We start from the raw sequence: 17,481 nt of genomic DNA, 5'->3' as shown, positions 1-17,481 counted from the left end.
ACATCACTTTCACTGTATTTACTGAAGCAGAAACTAGAAAATCACTTCGCAAGTTTACAGCATTGTACCTTCAGCGCCATAGGAAAATAGTAATCTTAAAAATATCTTTGTCTCGTTCCTATTTCTACACAAATAGCAATCATATTTTAAGACTGGATCTGCCATTGAAGTTTCTATTTGTCTATTTGATTAGCGTTATTTCTACTTATGTATATAAAAATAACGTCGATCGAAAAGACGCGTATGTGTACATACACATACATAAACACATATATACACGCGCATATACGCCCATTTTATCATACAAATATGAGATGAAAACAAGGTGCAGTTGAATATACTGAAGCCAATACTTGTGGTTAGTAAGTTATATAGTCGTGCTATAAAATAAACTACGACAAAATAGGCCATACTTTGAGAAAAGGAGAGTTTTGCCAATTAATCGCATGGATAGTCTCATTTGATGAACTTTTTTACATTTCAATATATAATGTATGTGAGACATATCATATTAGTATCTACCTTAAAAATCGCTCATCTGAAAGATTTCCGGCAGCTATATTGATGACATTGATATTTGGTAGTATTACGATTGTTCTATCTCGATACATACATACATACATACATACATACATACATACATACATACATACATACATACATACATACATACACATATATATATACATACATATACATACATACATGATGGCTGCAAACTCGTGTTCGATTAATGCCATCACCTGATCGAAAGTTCCACACAAGCGGAGAATACAACCAGCCATTTTTTTTTTCCAGCGATGCCTGCCCTTGATGATGGTTTTATAGTATGGAAAGGATTTGCACAAATCCAATCTCACTGTCTGAGCATGGACATCATAAACTGGAAAAGAAGGACTAGTCCTAATAATAGTATATTGTCAGTGTCGCACTTTTTTCTCAGTGTTTCCTTCTCTGAGAGAGATGTTATCACATATATATGTACATGTGTGTGCGTGTGTATATATATAGTGAGATAAAATTGATATGTAGATATAGATAGATGTGTACGTGTGTATATATGCGTATCTCTCTCACTATTTATCTCTTTACCTAACTTCTAACTACCCCCTACAAACCCACTCACCTACTTACCTTCCTACCTACCTACCTGCCTGCGTGCCTGTCTGTTTCCCTGTCTGTCTGTCTGTCTGTCTACAATTATGAGTACGTGTACAAAACAGATGTAAAAAAACCAGTTTGAGAAATATTTGTAGCTGTAAAAACATTTTGACTGTAGTCTGTTGGGGAGAAAAAAAGATTGTCTTCCTTCAAACAAAAGCCTGTTTAAACACCCTAGCCAGCTCAGAGCTCTTCCTTTTGTATGACGGATGCATTCAGAACTCATTACTTCTCTTCAACAGAACATTCGATTAAAGGCAACTAGTTAAAAAATTAATCTTTCTTTATTCAAAATCAGTCATTATTTATTGATAGCGCACATTTGCTGCCAGATCGGAACTAAATGAGTCCATGAGGAGAGTAATGATGGAGAGTAAACAATGTTATAAAGTTTGAATATCTTTCAGAGATAATTGCGCCTGCAAAAGGCTTTCACTTCTGTTTGTCATGGATCAAAAAAAATTTCGTCGCTTAAGACATAAAGGGGGTTAAAACACCGTAGTCAATTCTACTGGATTGACCTCTACTGGACTGTTTAATTTTAATGCATTTCGAAATTGTTTGATTACTTCAGCACCAGATTTCAGGAAATGCAACTTTAAGCTACGTATTTATGTAATAGGCGTGAGTGTGTTGTAAGAAGCCTGCTTCCCAACCACAAGGTTCTAGGTTCAGTCCCACTTCTTGATACTTAGGGCAATTGTCATCTGCTATAGCCTAGGGCCGACCAAAGACATGTAAGCGGATCTGGAAAGGAAGACGGAAACTGAAAGAAGACTGTCGTGTACACACACACACATATGTGTATATATATATACTACGGGCTGTTTTCAGTTCCGTCTACCAAATCCACTCACAAGGATTTGGTCGGCCCGAAGCTATATTTGGTCGACCCGAAGACATATGCCAAATGTGCCACGCAGTGGGACTGAACTCGGAAGTATGTGGTTGGTAAGCAAGCTAACTCCCACACAGCCACACATATTTATTTATGTATATATATACATATTTATATGCATATATTTATATGTGTTTGGCTATATTCATATACAAAGAATACAGGTATATGTATAGACACAGACAGAGACACTCACACATACATATAGACATATATGTATGATTATACATAAATTTACATCTACCTATTTATATATGTATGTATGTATTCATGTATATATAACACGCTACATAATGGCAACTAAATAATCTATACTTCACTGATGATGCAATAGAAGACTGGAATATCCACAATATTCTACAGTGGGCGTTAAGAACATCATGTGCTCCCATCCATCATTTTCTATATTGTCCAAAATTCTTTTATTAATGTCATTACATTTATCTTCTTGCATCTTTCTCTTAGGTTTTAAATATTCCTACAAAGAGTTTTTGTCTAATAATGAGTCGGAAATTTTCAGTAAACTCTTTCGCTTCATTGTATCAAATCCGTTAGATTCTATGAACATTATCAGAGTATCTGTCATTCCTGAATCGTTTGGCTCTTCTTAGAAACCCGAATTTTACAACGACGTAAACGTCATTTGTCGGAAATAATCGCTATATATTATATAACTAATACAATTTTAAATATTTTATTGAGAGTGCCATCTTATCCTATGAATGACCTCAGCTGGATGAGTCGAGCAATGATTGGTATATTTTCGAAATTACTGTCAAGAAAATGTTAAAAATGTCTGCCTCACTATGTATTCTGATTTCGTTTTTTCACAGCTTAAGGCTTATGAAAACATCTTTTAAGTAGAAACAGTTTTAGCAGATTGTATTACTGAACAGTGAAGCTCTTGATTTGACTAAGTACATTTAACGGGCTTTGAAACGTTTATTCAGGCTGTTTTGTTATTGCTGTTATTGCTGACATATCTTTATATATAAAAGTGAAGTTGTGTGTCTGTCTTCTACGATTTAGATTCCTAACTACTCCCACATTTTGCGGTGCAGTTTAGCCAAAACCGGGTATCTTATAGTCGTGATTCATATCGAGCCCTTCTGGCTATTAGCGCGCGTCTACAATGAGTCTACGATTTAAAAAAAAAATTACCATCATTTTTTTCCATTTTAATGCATTTTTTCGCTATTATATAAGGGAAGTAACTCTCTAAAAATGTCTACGATGAGTCAACGATTTAAAAAAATATTTACCATAATTTTTTTCCATTTTTAATGCATTTTTTTGCTATCTTTTGGCTATAACTCTCTAAAGATGCTTATATAGTTATTTCCCTTACAAACCCGAGCAACGCCGGGCGATACTGCTAGTTAGACATAAGACGTTTTAATGTTTCCTCGTTCTCTCTCGTTGTATTTCTATCCTCTCCCTTACCTCTTTCCCTCTCCGAGTTTATGTTTGTGAACATACTTCACTGTATGCGTGGCACCTTGGGCAAGTGTCTTCTGCTATAGCCTCGGGCCGACCAAAGCCTTGAGAGTGGATTTGGTAGACGGAAACTGAAAGAAGCTCGTCGTATATATGTATATATATATATATATATATATATATATATATATATATATATATATATATATATATATATATATATATATATATATATATGCGTGTGTGTGTTTGTGTGTCTGTGTTTGTCCCCCTAGCATTGCTTGACAACCGATGCTGGTGTGTTTATGTTCCCGTTACTTAGCGGTTCGGCAAAACAGACCGATAGAATAAGTACTGGGCTTACAAAAGAATAAGTCCCGGGGTCGAGTTGCTCGATTAAAGGCGGTGCTCCAGCATGGCCGCAGTCAAATGACTGAAACAAGTAAAAGAGTAAAAGAGTAAAAGAGTAAAAGAGAGTATGCGTGTGAGGAGACGTAAAATGTTCATGTCCTTTGTGTTAATCCAGAGGTCGTGGGTTCGGATCCCACCAGGGATGACGTGTAATGTCTGTCTGACTATCTCTCTCTCATACTATCAGTATGTGTATATTTCTGAGTGTGCATTCTGATGTGTGAATGTTTGTGTCTCTGTGTGTCTTTGCCTCTAGTACCAAACATACTATCACCAAACTAGTGTCAGTGTCTAGTCAATCATACCAAACCAGCACTGTGCATAAAGCTGCACCAAACTGTCTTATTCTGCATTAACCGTGATGTGAGTCGGAATTCTATCTTCTATCTGAATTTCTTAGGCGAAGTTAAATTTCCGAAATGTCACATTTATCATATTCTCGTCGCATAAAACTAAAAATAAACAAAGTTACAAACTTCAGCGTATAATTCTTACAGATGCAAATGGCGGCCATTTTTTCAGCTTTTTTGTTTGTTTTACCTATATGTTGCATATTCGGAATTTCTCGCCTCGTTAATTTTCGGTAGAACCTTTTACAGACGATAAACATTAAATAAACAAACGTATATAATTAAACATGCTAGCTTGACAACACTATTTAAATATACCTTGCCTGTGATTTTTCATTAGACAGGTAAGCATCAGTGGAGTCTGACGACAGGTAATGAACCATAAAACCTATTTATTGTGCGCACATTCACACACAGATACATGCACACAAACATATGTATATATGATAGCTATATGTGTATATGTATATGTTTATATGTATGTATATATATATATATATATAATATATATATATATATTATATATATATATATATATGGATATATAAATAGTTACTATGTATGTATACGTATATGTATATATATATATATACATATACATTCATATACATATATATATGTGTGTGTTTCTCTATACATACATGCACCTACATATATATGCATATATATTTATACGCACACATATATACAAACAGACAGACACAAACATACAGACATGTATATATATATATATACATATATATATATATATATATATATATATATATATATATATATATATATATATATATAATTATATATATATATTTCCTTGGCGTTTAGTCACAAATGCGTATAAACTCCTCAGAAGTTATAGCACAATAATCAGTATATATTAATCCCACAAATATGCTGGCGTACGTATGTAGACATACATATATCGATATAGATTTATAAAAATATATATTCACGTATTCACGTATGTATGTGTGTGCAGGTGTGTTTTAGAGCATCTGTGTGTGTGTTTTTTTTTTTCTGTGTGTGTGTGTGTGTATGATTAAATTATAGGCATGCGTTTGTAAGTCGAAAAAAAGTATCTAAAATAATAGCATATAGAAAGAAATCGATGGAGGAATAAGTTAACTGAAAGAGAATGAGGCTGCAAAAATCAAGATTGAGTAAATAAATGTAATATACCATATTAAACCAAACTAATAACTACAAGTTATGGTACATATATGTAATTATCTTTTCCTAAAACTTTATATTTCTTTAAAAGTTATCGAAATGTTTTTTCTACATCTCTTCCTCTGTGTATCATATCGTAGTTCAGATTCCAGCTATAATTTGACTGTATCTTTAGAAGAATATTCTGAATTAATGCGCTATGGATGATTGATAATTCGGTCAAAGTAATGACAACTATGCGAGTTATACAATATCCAATACAGACTATTAATTCTTAGCAATTCTCTATATTTACCTGTTTATCCGACAGTGTTATAGCATTCGACTGTAATATTTCGTTGTTCGTTTTTTCTTTACTAACATTCATATTGGATAGTTTAAATACATTCATACATATGTCAATTGTCCTTTTGTCAAGTTTTAAAGTTTCTTTACCGTAATGTCTCCTATGTATTTCATACAGTATAATTTGCGGTACAAAATTGAAGTATATTTATTTAACATTGCTTACAGTCATCATCTTTTCAATAAAAGATTGGTGCTCTCATATAATTATTGATTTCTAGAATTGTGTTCTTTCATAGTCTCTGAATTTTTCGAACAAGCCAGGAAAACTAAGTTCATAAGAACAGTTTTTGTTCTTATTTTGATATTGCCTGCGTTGTTTTATTGTCATCGCCGTTCTGTTGCTTTTGTTCTAGTGTCTACTGTCAAAGGTGATTCAGGTGATTGAATAGACATACCATCAAAGGCTGAAAGCTAAGACTTGATCAACCATCTTTTGTATTCAGACGTAAATGTATCCAGGATTATATCGACACCAATACGTAACTGGTATTTCATTTTATTAACCTCAGCTTGATAGGAACAAAAAAAATAAAGCTTTTACACGGTTTTATAGATATTTCGAAATTATTATGCTATGATTCTAGGTATTTCCATTATTTTTTCCAACCCCTGTATATACATACATATATTACTGTTTGGATTGACTATCTATCTATCTATCTATCTATCTATCTATCTATCTATCTATCTATCTATCTATCTATCTATCTATCTATCTATCTATCTATCTGTCTGTCTATCTGTTGTCTGTCTGTCTGTCTGTATGTATGTATGTATGTATGTATGTATGTATGTATGTATATATATATATAATATATTATATATATATATATAATAATAATATTAGGGAATAAATCCAAACTTACAGGGAAAAATGAGATTTAGGATTAAATCCAATTTTATAGTATAAATATATTATATTATATTAAATTAGAGATAAAACCATTATTAGGCAAATCATACAATGAAAAACATAAGCCTATACATAAAATTAATTTAAAATATAAAAGTTAAAAAATAAAAAAAAATTATTTAAATAATTTAAACTTATAAATTTTATATATATATACAAATTTATATATATATGTATGTATGTATATTTTTATATTTATATATTATTTAATTAATTTATTTTTATTTATTTATTTATTTATTTATTTTTTTATATATCAAAAGTATTAAAAGTTTAATAAAAGATATATATATATATACGTATACGCAATGGCCCAGTGGTTAGGGTGTTGTGAGTGTTTATTGAGCGAAAACACTTAAAAGCTCCACGAGGCTCCAGCAGGGGCTGGTGGTGATCCCTGCTGTTCTCTTTCGCCACAACTTTCTCTCACTCTTTCTTCTGCTGGCCTGCTCTCCTAGCCAGCGGGGTGGCGTCACTTCAAGGTTAAAACAATGCAAAGCGCATTGTGACCAGCGATGTGTAGCAACGTCTGATAGCCTGGCCGGTCATGGTGATCACGGTGGTGATATATATATATATATATATATATATATATATATATATATGTACAAACACACAAATATTGAAGAGTACCTATGATTCGAAAGCCGTCTTAGTATTACATCAGATGTTCATATTTGTCTAAGGAACACGTTCTCGCTGCATTATATTGAGTAGGTAATTAGCTTGATCGAATAAACGGAAACATAGACAAGATCGATCATATGAATAGTGCAGCATTTATGCAAACGCAACAGAAATATCGTTCGTTCGGTAAATATTTCACTGTGACAGGTATAAAATTCGCCATATTGTATGAAATGAATCCATAAATTGAAATAAGATAACATGGTCAATATTTTGTCATTATATGGAAAATTAGTAGACGCGATTAATCTTCATTACCGTAAAATCGATAAATCAGTGTATCACTGATAATTCTGATTAATACCTGCCGTATAATCACACTATGATAATGAGCAAAGAAACCTGTTCTGTATTTCCGTGAGAAATTGATAGATTTATTTTGCTTTATGCTTCATGTATGATAATTAAGGTTAGGGTTGTCATATCCATTTTGAGCAAGTCTCAGCAAAGAGAAGGAATTTAAAAGCTTAACTGTGTTATATTTTTGAAGTTTGGCGATTTGGACGCTTCCGACAATCAGAAGACAATAAGAGAACTATCTTACACATGTAAACATATATACACACACACACACACACACACATAGTCTCTCTTTCTCTCTCCCCCCCTCTCTCTCTCTCTCTGTCTATTTATCTCCATCCATGCGTCCATCTGTCTGTCTGTCTGTATGTCTGTCTATCTATCGATCTATTTATCTACCTATCTATCTATCTATCTATCTATCTATCTATCTATCTATCTATATATCTATCTCCACCCGTCCATCTGTCTGTACGTCTATCCATCCATCCAGCCGTCGGTCCGTCTGTCTGACTGTCTGCTTGTCTATCTATCTATCTATCTATCTATCTATCTATCGATCTATCTATCTATCTATCTATCTATCTATCTATCTATCTATCTATCTATCTATCTATCTATCTTTCTTTCTTTCTTTCTTTCTATCTTTCTTTCTTTCTTTCTTTCTTTCTTTCTTTCTATCTCTTTATCGGACAAAAGACATTTCAGCTACAACCACTCCATCATCTTTTGCAGCTGTTTAATCGGATTCTTAAATTCTAACCTGAATGTATGCACCATTAACTATGTCAATCCCTTCATTTTTTCCCACTTCTTTTGATAAGATTTAAAATGAGATTAACGATTACTCTTAATCAGACATTTTAAAACGCGCCATTCTTTTCCCATTTCTTATCTGAACTAAATACACCACGAAATTATAAACTTCAGAATGCAAAACTATATAACACACCGAGAGAAGCACGCAAACACACATAGACACACATACAGACACACACACACACACACACACACAGATACACATACACACACACATACACACACACGCACACAGAATTGCAATCTCAAAAAATCTTTATGGACAAATCTATACGTATAATAGTTTATACAGTGTTAAAACAAACATCACTCCCTCTGTTCGTATTCCCTCTCTTCCTCACAATACTCAATTCTCTCTCTCCCCCATCTCTCTCTCTCTGTCTCGGTATACTTACGTCGGAAAAGCATCTATCCCTCCATATATCCATCTACAAAACCATGCATCCATCAATTCATCCATCAATCCATGCATGCATACATGAATCCAAGCAAACAAGCAAACAACCAACCAATGAACCAACCAACCAACCAACCAACTATACATGCACACATACACACTGCCTAAATACCGATCTTGAGAAATTAAGCTTCTCAAAACCAGAAAGGAGAACGCTGATTCGAAGACTACAGATCCAATCCGTCACTGGAACTGTTAAAATCTGTAAAACTTCCCAGGAGTTTATCATTTAAGTATATAGGAGCATGTCTAGATATGTAATTATATGGAAGAGAAGCTATTCATAAAACGAGACATACAAATCTGCATGGAACATACATACATACATACATACATACATACATACATACATACATACAAAATGTGACCTCGTGTGTACCGTTGGCGATTTTTTTTCCTCTGTTTTCCCTTCTCTGGATCTTTCCTTCTCCTATGTTTCCGACGAAGAGCTCCGCTCGAAACGTTAAACCCTCCTCTTTCCTTCTTTCCTGAGCATCCAATAATACTATATTTGTTCCACGTCATCGCGTTGTTGTGTTTTTTTGTGCTTTCTTGTTTAGATTAACTTTACATACATGCATACATATATGCATGCATACAGAACTACCCTCTTGCCAATGTTGAAATTCCAATGAAGCAGCCTTGGATCTAGGTGAAAGACCGACTCCTTCTCTATTGACAAAAAATCTTGAAATAAAGCTGAATATTAACATACAAGTATACATACATTCATGTAAATATACATCTGTATGCGTAGCACAGACGCATGTACATGTATATATTAAGCCCATTACATAAAATGGGGAATAGCAATTTGCTGTTTCCATAGTGTTGTAGTGTATCATGATTATTATATAATTAAATATGTTAAGCAGATATCGTTTACACACTTTCAAAATCCCGTATTATCAGAGGGCAACATATTACGTAAGACAACAGCCGTCGGGTTTAATGCAAGATTACAAGTTAGGACCTATTTCTTTATCACCCACAAGGGGATAAACACAGTGAGGAGGAATAAGGACAAACAGATTAAGTCGATTATATCGATCCCAGTGCGTAACTGATAGTTATTTAATCGACCCCGAAAGGATGAAAGGCAAAGTCGACCTCGGCGGAATTTGAACTCTGAACGTACCGGCAGACGAAATACCGCTAAGCATTTCGCCCGGCGTGCTAACGCTTTTGCCAGCTCCTCGCCGCTGGCACCGATACACGAAAGTGATATTTGCTCAGACAAGTCCCGTTGCGCATGCGCCTATATTGAATTACGAATGATATTGAAACGAAGATAATGGAGACACTTCAAGTATAGAAATAAAATAGCAAGTTCGAGAGTTGTAATTGGGATTGGTAATTGAAAATACAGGAAGGGAGTGATAGCAAGGGGATAATTTGAATGTTATTGGAAAAATATGTTTGTAATTGAAACTAAATTGAAATTGTAAGCTTACATACACATGCACAAATACACACAGACACAGACAGAAGCATACAGCCATATACATACATATATACATACATTAATACCTGTACAAACGCACACACATACACTCACAGACACGCACTCATACACACATATATACATACTTAAGTACATACACGCATACCTGTACACATATAATGCGGTTTTTTATACTTATATTTTTTAAAATTAAATATTAAAAAGTATTCTTTTCTTATCTAAAATATACTGTCTTCTATCTGGCAGACTTGCAAGGATACCCTTCCAAAATTTACTTGTCTGTATAGAAAAATAATCCTCCAGTACTGTTGTGACCTCGTCTACAGAATTCATATTTTTTCTGTCTAAATGATTTTGAAAACTGCAGAATAAATAATAATCAGATGGGACAACGTCCAGCGAATATAGTGGGCATCGTTTCCCATCGAAACTGCTCCACTCTTTGGAATGGCATCCTCGCTGTATGTGGACGGACATTATTCTGATGGAAAATACCTTTCGTCTTCAAATCAAAGATGGTCGTTTTTCTTCTAGCGCTGACTTGGATGACTGGTTCAATGACTAAATCCAAGCTGTTCTGCTAGTTCCTCAACAGTTCCGATGGGGTTTTGTTTCTACCAGGGTTTGCAGGACGTCCTCATCGAGCTCTACAGATTTTCCAAAACATGATGCGTCTTCTAAGATGAAGTTTCGTGTCAGAATTTCAGGAATCATCGTTCACACTACCCTAAGCTTATTGTTCGATCTCCATATACTTCATTAATATTCCTAACACTTGCCTTTGCAGTGTTGCCATTATTGAACTCTTAAAGCAAAATATGCCGAATATGCTTCTTTGTCACTTCCGTCATAGCTTTGAACAAAATAACTGTTCAAATAGAACTTAACTCTTCGAACCTTGCACTAAGAATAATCACAAGATAAATAACTACCTGGTTTTATAGCAAGTTGATGTAGATATTCTACATCAACTTGGTATATCCCGTCCCCTCCGGCTTTTACTTTGTCCCGTCCCTTCCGACTTTTAGTTCATGCAACTGAAAAAACCCCGCATTATTTACGGGATGACCCAATATATATATATATATATATATATATATATATATATATATTATATATATATATATATATATATATATATACATATATATATATTATATTCAAAATGTGACCGCGTGTGTACCGTTGGCGAATCTTTCCTCCGTCTTCCTTCCTTGGATCTTTCCTTTTCCTATGTTTCTGACGAAGAGCTCCACTCGAAACGTTAAATCCTCCTTCTTTGTTTCCTTTCCTGAGCATCCAATAACAGTATACTTGTTCCACGTCCTCGGGTTGTTGTGTTTTCTCTTTGTGTTTTCATGCTTGTATTAAATATATGTATATATATATATATATATAATATATATATATATATGTACGACAGTCACACCCAGTAGGACTATTACTAAATCAAAATAGCCATCATTCAGGTTAAGAACTGTTTAAAGAATAAAGTTTAAAGAGTAAACACACATACACATACACAGAGCAAGATGCACACTCACCGTAAAACACACAAAGACGGCAAGATGCACATACAGAAATTGACGGTACTCCACAAGGCTTGAAAGTCGATCACAAATTTTGCTGGATACTAAAAGATACGTTTTGTATGCTGTTGAAAAGAATGGTGCTCTGAAACCGTTCTTAGTACATTCCAGAAGTGTGGGTGTATATGTGTGAATATGTTTAAAGAAAGTATATACTTTATGGGTAGACATACAGATGACAAATATCTTATTCCGCTGACGCCGTTTATTAGTCATTAATTCGTTCGTATAATATATTGCACCCAATTTCAAATTTTGCCAATAGCTCCATACTGGCAAGTAATAAAAGACGTATAGCATAAATATTATGATAAATGTATTAGACTGGTATTAAATATACAGCTTAGCATATATAGTATATGTCAACAAAAAAAAAAAACTTCGATAAATATTACCACACATACAATCAATGCTCAAAGACACATACTCATACACAGAGGCACATACACATAGACAGAGACAGGCAGTCATACACAAATACAAAGATACCAACATGCCTCTATTTTTGTGTGCGCCATGTATGTTTACATAGTATGTGCGTAATGATGTGTAAATAGATGTATTTATATGTCTATAAATCTCTCTCTCTCTCTCTCTCTCTCTGTATATATATATATATATATATATTTATATATACACTCACACACACACACACATATATATATATATAGTTAATCCAAACATGAAAACACAAAGAGAAAACACAACAACGCGAGGACGTGGAACAAGTATAGTAGTATTGGACGCTCAGGAAGGAAGGGAAGAAGGAAGGTTTTACGTTTCGAGCGGAGCTCTTCGTCAGAAACATAGGAAAAGGAAAGATCCAAGGAAGGGAAGACAATCGTCAACGGTACACACGCGGTCACATTTTGAATCATATATATATATATATATATATATATATATATTATATATATAATATATATATATATACATACATATATAATATGTATATATGTAAGTATATATATATATATATATATATAATATATTATATATATATATACTTACATATATACATTTAAATATGTATGTATGTATATATATATATATTATAAGCTATTACCGGTGTAGCTGTCATAAGAAGCTTGCTTCCTAACTATGTGTTTCCGGTTTTGTGTGCTACTGCGTGGAACCTTGGGCAAGCGTCTTCTACTGAAGCGTGAAGCCGATCAAAGATTTGTGAGTGGAATTGGTAGATGGAAACTGAAAGAAGCCGTCGTGTATGCGTGTGTGCCTGCATGTGTTTCTGCTTGTTTGAATCTGTATTCGGCTCCAACTACTGCTTTACAAGCAATGCGTTGGTCGAGAACAGAGACTAGTATGAAACTATCAAAACGACGAAGATCATGAATTCTTGCAATCACCTTAACTGGCTTAGAACCGCCTCTGCCATATGACGCAGTGAAGTGGGCATTATGCAATAGTTTTCTCAGATCTATCTATCTATCTATCTATCTATCTATCTATCTATCTATCTATCTATCTATCTATCTATCTATCTATCTATCTATCTATCTATCTATCTATCTGTCTATCTGTCTATCTGTATGTCTGCCTTTATCTATCTCTATCTATCTGTATGTCTGCCTTTATCTATCTCTATCTATCTATCTATCTATCTATCTATCTATCTATCTATCTATCTATCTATCTATCTATCTATCTATCTATCTATCTATCTCTATCTATCTATCTATATATCTATCTACCTACCTATCTATCTATCTATCTATCTATCAATCTATCTATCTATCTATCTATCTATCTATCTATCTATCTATCTATCTATCTATCTATCTATCTATCTATCTATATGTCTGTCTGTCAGTCTATCTATCTATCTATCTTCTATCTATCTATCCATCCATCCATCCATCCATCCATCCATATGAATTTTTTTCACTCAGTACTTAGCCGATGAAGTTTCCTCAACTTCCAATACACTCTAGTAATTATATACTCAATCACTAGGAAGGCTTATGATTTCCCGTTAGTAACTTTTGCTTTATTATTTTTTGAAGATTAGTTTGGAAATATTCTTCTTCAGTTAGTCCGAATTTAATATCAGTCTACTAACCTTCGTACATACCAACGAATCCAATTAACCTATACACAAACAAATTCATATACAAACTCACGCGCACACACATACATTTATATTTATACATACATGTTTTAAGTACATATGCCTCATGCACACATAGATATATATATGCATATATTATATATGTAATATATATATATATATATATATATATCTATATATCAACATCATATATATAACACTCAGTACATCGCAGATTTTTCTGGCTACTATATGTAAATATATATCACGGACTCCTAGTATGTCGCAGTTTCTGCGTACATGAATGTAATATAAATAATATATATATATATATATATATATATATATATATATACATTTTTACACATATACATGTATATATATATTATATATAGAATCTATATACATATATATATTAATATATGCATGTATATATAGTATATATATGTATATATATATATATGTTACACCATATATATATATATTATATATATATATATATATATATTATTATTATGTATGAATGTATGTATGTATATATTTGCATATATGGACATGCAGGAGCAGTTGGGCGTTAATCGGATTCTAATAAGTTGTAAAAGAGAATTCTTTGATGTCTCCATACGGGACGTGATAAATGAAAAAAATTTTTTTTTAAATAAGAAATCGTACGCTAGCAAATAATAACACCAATATAACGAACATTAAGTTGATTCTGCAGACAGCTATAATTAAAATAGAAAGATTAATGTACTGATTATACGCCAAACCATTATTGTCTATAGGCAAACATTGGAGTTTTGCTTTGTTTGTTCACCATTGTAATATAAATGCAAAAAAGAAAAAAATGTAGACAAGTAATTAAAATAAACAACTGCAAATATTTTGGTAAACTTGGAACTAGGCATTCTTAAAGTTGATTGATTGTGTTCAAGTCAATTGTTGTTGGAAAAGCATATAGAATTATTTAACGATTTTACTGTGTGGCTCAAGTTGAAAAATAAATTAAAGGTAAAAGAGAGGAAGGGCGTGTCCTGGAGGTGGTAGGAAGTGGTTGATTTTCTTCAAATTTCGTATTGAATGGAATATTTCTTTGTTCTTCAAAGAAAGCGGATAAAAGTAAAGGGTTAAACTATTTAACAAGTCTTGAACTACTACTTTGTTTTTCATTTCGTATCTATCTATCTATATTATATGTCTATCTGTAGACACACACATTCACAGACGCACACAGACACACAGACACTCAGAGACACACACACAAATACACAAACATATGCATATTTAATAGTTCCCCCGACTGTCACGGACGTTACGTTCCAAAACCTCTAATGGAAATAGTTAAAACCCCACCAAAAAGTAATTTAAATACCTATCGGCCGCAGAAACCTGCGACATACTGAGGAGTCCGCGATATAAATTTATATATAATAGCCAGAAAAATCTGCGATGTACTGAGTGTGCGATAGGTGACCATCAATATGGCGAAGGGTTGCTTTATACACATAAACACAGTCTTAACAAACTGGAAAATACCGAAGAGCAGAGATTCCTTGTTCATCCCTTAAGACCATAAGATTTGCCATCGGAATTGGCCTAAGGGAGATAACTCACCCTAGCTAAACCTCAAACGCATTTCTCCTTCCGGTGTCAAGAAAGCTTATGTGCTCTCCACCATTAGAGTCTGACGATATTTAAACTAAACTAGTGTGTGTGTGTGTTGTTGTTATTATTATTATTATTTATTATTATTATTATTATTATTATTATTATTATTATCATCATCATCATCATCATCATCATCATCATCATCATCATCATCATCATCATCATCATTATTATTATTATTATTATTATTATTATTATTATTATTATTCAGTAAGAAAGCAGTGCATGCCATCAAAGTGACACTGGGGTAAAATATACTCATCATGACTACCCGTCTGATAAGGGTACACCAGGCACATGCATCCCAACAATATGTGCGCATCATGGTGATCTCATATTGAGATAAACAAGGCATGAACTTGCAGGTGGGGCCCAGTTACAATCTTCGTCAGGTCGAGTAGCCCATCCTGCTCAAATGTGAATTATCCAAACCTCAAAGAATCCCTTTCAACACTTGGCTATGATGCTCCCCCACTACTTCTGCTTGTGATCAGCGATGCATATATCGTCAGCCAATAAGAGACATGCTCAACTGGTTAAGGTCAAGCAACTGACAAGCAAATCTGTGGTATTGAGCAGAATATTTGCTGTAGCCCATCTTTTATACCAAGACAAAACAATGTACATGATAACACTTCCAATCAGTTAAGATCAGAAGCCATAAGAACCATTGCTTCGTACTGCATTATCATAATTGTTATTTTATTATTGTTATTATAGAAGGCGGTGAGCTGGCACAATCGCTAGCACGCCTGGGGAAATGTGTAGCAGTAATTCGTCTGCCGCTACGTTCTGAGTTCAAATTATGCCGAGGTCGACTTTGCCTTTCATCCCTTCGGGGTCGATAAATTAAATACCAGTGAAATTTAAGGCTTTGTACATTTAGTAGCAAAGATTCTTCTTCTTCTTCTTCTTCTTCTTCTTCTTCTTCTTCTTCTTCTTAGTAGTAGTAGTAGTAGTAGTAGTAGTAGTATAGAAGTCGGGGTCGAAAAAATAAGTACCAGTTTAACACTGGCATCGGTGTGATCGACCCATTTACTCCCACAAAAGTGTTGCCCTGCAGAAAAATTTGAAACAATTTAAGGTGGCGATCAGGCAGAATCGTTAGCACGCCGGTATTTCGTCTGCCGCTACGTTTTGAGTTTAAATTATGCCGAGGTCGACTTTGTCTTTTAATCTTTCGGGGTCGATAAAATAAGTACCAGTTACGCACTGGGGTCAATGTAATCAACTATCGCCCTGCCCATCATTCCAGACCTTGTAACTATATTTGAAAGGAATATTATAGAAGGCGGTGAGCTGATAGAATTGTTAGCACACCAGACTAAATGTTTAGCGGTATTTCGTCCCTCTTTAGGATATGAATTCAAATTCCGCCGTGGTCGACTCTGCCTCTCATCCTTGCAGGGTCGATAAAATAAGTGTCTATTTGGGCACTGGGTTCTATGTAATTGACTAGACCCTCTCATTCAAATTTTTTCCCGCTCAAAAGGTCCCTAAATAAGAGTCGTTTAAAGATGATGAACAAAACACCCATGTTTCCAAAGGTGAATTATCCAAACCCCAAAGAATTGGGCCTCTCAACACATGGCCATGATGCTCCCCCATTATTTCTGCTGGTGATCAGAGATGCACATATCGTTAGCAAATAAAGGACATGCTCAACTGGTTACGGTCAAGCAGCTGACAAGCAAATCTGTGGTAATGATCAGAATATTTGCTGTAGCTCATCTTTTATACCAA

General features: G+C 33.8%; 1 long non-coding RNA gene across 1 annotated transcript in view; it reads left to right on the top strand.

Annotated features, from left to right (window-relative positions):
- Positions 1 to 5,203: 5,203 nt before the first annotated feature.
- LOC118767651 overlaps positions 5,204 to 17,481 on the top strand; it is a 21,432-nt gene continuing 9,154 nt past the window's right edge. The window contains exons 1-2 of the long non-coding RNA XR_005003566.1: positions 5,204 to 5,215; positions 5,410 to 5,414. This is a non-coding gene — a long non-coding RNA (uncharacterized LOC118767651). The remainder of the gene's footprint in view (positions 5,216 to 5,409; positions 5,415 to 17,481) is intronic.

Source organism: Octopus sinensis, linkage group LG23 (genome assembly GCF_006345805.1).
Source record: "Octopus sinensis linkage group LG23, ASM634580v1, whole genome shotgun sequence".
Classification (NCBI taxonomy): Eukaryota; Metazoa; Mollusca; class Cephalopoda; order Octopoda; family Octopodidae; genus Octopus; species Octopus sinensis.
The sequence above is the reverse complement of the archived record's forward strand: the minus strand, read 5'-3'. Positions and strand labels throughout refer to the sequence as shown.